Genomic DNA, 3,395 nt, shown 5'->3' on the forward strand with positions numbered 1-3,395 from the left:
GAGCCACAGGAGCTGCTTCCGTTTTGGAGACCTAAGGGTCCGCGTAGATTTCGTTCTTTCTTGATGTCTCTCCGTTTTTCCTCCCTTTCTTCCCCATTCTGCTACAATAAAAAAACACTTCTCATCTCTCTCTCGTGCAGTCCTTACCGCTGCACAAAGCTACTGCGAAGTTTCGTTTCCCTGGTCCAGGCTTCTACCGACTTCCTTTCCCTCCTCCTCGCCATTCCCTGTTGGATTCACCCCTTGCCCGGCTCCGGCCTCCTGCCCCAGACACGCACCCAAAAACAACTCAGCTCAGCCCCCGCAGCTCACTGGCTCAGAGTGGCAAGAGAGGCCACGGGAGGCCTCGCCCCTTGCACGCCCCCACAGAATGCGGAGAAACCAATCGGAATAAATGCTTTTTAAAAAGAACCTACTTCCCCTTCGTGACGAGCTTCGGCAACATGTTGAAATCTTGTCTCTGCAAAAAATACAAAAATTAGCCCGGCGTGGTGGCGCGCGCCTGTCGTCTCAGCTACTTCGGGGCTCAGGCAAGAAGATCACTTGGCCCCAGGAGGTCGAGGCTGCAGTGAGCCTTGTTTGCACCACGGCACTCCAGCCCTGTTTGCACCACGGCACTCCAGCCTGGGCGACCAAGTGAGACCCTGTCGCAAACAAACAAACAAACAAACAAACAAAAAACTTCCCCATAGAAAAATAGTTCACGATTTACATTCTCAGGACTCTTCAAAGGACTAAAAGCTAAAGGCGACGATGGATTCATTCGACAAGTCCTAGTCGTGCGCCCTGGTGAGTGGCAGGCCCTGCTCCCCGCGAGGGGACCACGAGAGACTCTCACCACCATCCCTGCCCTGGTGGAGCCTCCTGCGGACACAGGATCCGAAGACGGCAGCGGAAGCTCCGCAGCGGCCCCGAAAGTGACTGGGCAGTGTGGGCACAGGCTCCCTTACTGGGTGAAGGGGGCGCAAAGGACAGAAAGAGCCATCCTGGGAGCCCACCGGGCGTTCAGCTTCCCTTGGGCCCCCAGGCGGCTCGGGCCGGGGGCGTTTCCGGGGGCTTCTGAAGCAGGGGAGGGGCAGGGCGGACGAAGCCCGTTAGGCTGTCCTTCTGGCTCCAGAATCTCCCAACCCGCGGGTGTGCAACGTGATCAGCGCGACTCACAGTTCTAATCTCTCTGGTGTTCCGTCCTGCCGGGCAGGCCCTCAGGACAGAAGGGATGCGGAGAGTTTGGTGAGTGTGCCCTGCATGTAGCGCCCAGTAGAATCAGTAGTAGCGGTCTCTGTGGCGCAATCAGCGCGTTTGGCTGTTAACAGAAAGGCTGATGATCTGAGCCCAACCAGGGACTCCTGGCTTTGTTGTTGTTGTTACTGTTGATATATAATCAACTCCAGCCTAATCCGGAGAAGCACATGTCCTCTTCCCCACCTTCTTAGGTCTGAGGCTTGGCAAGGGCCATGGTGCCTTGTACCTGTCAAACTCAGGAATCCCAGAGACTTCAGACAGGAACTCACTTCTAGTGTGATAAAAATGTTTTTTGCTCTAATGGAAGGCTTCAAGGGGTAAAATGCCTCGAGTTTTTCATGTTTAATAGAAGGAGACCTATTACAGTAGTATCCTATCCCCAGGATGTGCCTGGGTTTACTGATTGCTCTATCAATAATGTGACCAATGGCATCAGTCATCCTCATGGTGATCCTCGCCATTGTTTGTGAAAATGCATTTCTTCTATTATTTGTGCATGATTTAACCCTTTTCAAGATGTTATTGAAATGAGGTGAGTTTCATGACTTTAGGATTACAAATGATGCTGCAGTCTCCACTATTCTTGTACAAATATCTTTGGTCACTCGGGCAGATATTTCTATAGTGTAGAGAACAGGATGTGCCAGTTTTACATTACAGCATTTATTTAACGCTTCTAATTTGAGTACATTCTGCAAATTTATCTTCCATAGGAGCAGTAGCAAATCATATTCCAATGTGTTTCCCAATTCTATCAATGTCGCTTTTGTCATTTACTTGCTGGCACAACAAACTTTCTACACCTTGATGTATGATATTCCACTGAGGGGAGGGGCGTCCTCCTGGCTTACTTCAGGGGGTGCACAACCGAAGGACATGGTGGACATTACATACAGATATTCTGTGGCATAGGATGAGCTGCTAAACTTCTAGGATGTTTTAAAGTCCTCCAACATCTGTAATTGCTTCCTGTGACCAAGTAACGTGGGTCTGGAGAAGATGGGCCACAGTGACCTCTTTGACAGCTTTCTGTCAAGTCGCTTATCCAAGGGGAGCAAAATCACAAAGTTCCCAGATGATTTTTTTCTTCTCCCCTTTCCTCTTTTCTTCATAAATCTTGGTTTTGCTTTTATTTGACCAAACGAATCTAATGCCTGTTCTCCCTCCTATTCGATGGCAAATTAACATGCACATCGCTATCCCCTTATTTTTCTTTGATAGATTTCTGCAGCGGCTATGTCCATAAAAATTAGCCCATTTGAGATCCATCATTGGAGCCAACAGAACCCTGCACCCAACAGGCACCTTGTGCAGACCTGGACCCTTAGGGCTATTGGCTCATGTTCCTTTGGTTCTTGTATCAAATATCATGAGTAGAAACTGAGGTCTTTGGCTTTTACCCACTATTATGGCTATAGTACATTTTCTGTCTCTCATCTCTCTCATTTTTGTATCACGATTTTTTGCCATCAGTGGCACCAGTGTGGGTTTCTGGTTTTGATGTTATCGAGTGAACTTCTGGGATCGTTTTATGACTATGTAACAGTCGGTATTAAATTCTTCTATTGGTGAAGATTTGTGTTGTTCCCAGTTTTTCCTTAGTATAAATATGAGGTTAATAAGAACGTTTTTGGTAGAAGCCTTGTTGGATGTATCGTTCATTTAATAGGGGTAATCAATTAAAGTAAGTGTGCTTCCTTTTCAGGTAGGCTTAACACAGTGAGAAACTGCCATTTATTAGAAAAACTGTTGTGCTAAATTGTAATCCAACTAACATCACACAACAATATCATACGCACTCTGTATGAGGAAGTGGGAGAGGCAATAGCTTTCAAAATCAGTTTTTCTATGGTTCCTTTCATTTTCTTGTGAACCCTTCATGGCATCTTTGAAGGTGGCTGTGGTCACACCAAGTGTCACCACCAGCCTATTCAAGTCCCGCTACAGATCCATGGAGTGATATACCAGGGCAGACCAGCCGAGTCTCAGGCTCATAAACACCAGGCAGGAATAGATACCTATGAAATGAGAAAGGTCAGATGATTCCTCACTCTCATGCCATGTCTGTGCCTCTCTTTGCAGGTGCCATGTCGCTAAAACCAATTGCTCGCACTTATTTTGTCAAAGATAAAGTCAGGCATTAGTCAAAGCTG

The 3,395-nt window shown here is 47.5% G+C and overlaps 1 pseudogene; it reads right to left on the reverse strand.

Moving 5' to 3' along the window:
* Window positions 1–539: 539 nt before the first annotated feature.
* Window positions 540–1,703, reverse strand: LOC115898985 (annotated as a pseudogene).
* Window positions 1,704–3,395: the final 1,692 nt, after the last annotated feature.

This window comes from Rhinopithecus roxellana, chromosome 8 (genome assembly GCF_007565055.1).
Source record: "Rhinopithecus roxellana isolate Shanxi Qingling chromosome 8, ASM756505v1, whole genome shotgun sequence".
Classification (NCBI taxonomy): Eukaryota; Metazoa; Chordata; class Mammalia; order Primates; family Cercopithecidae; genus Rhinopithecus; species Rhinopithecus roxellana.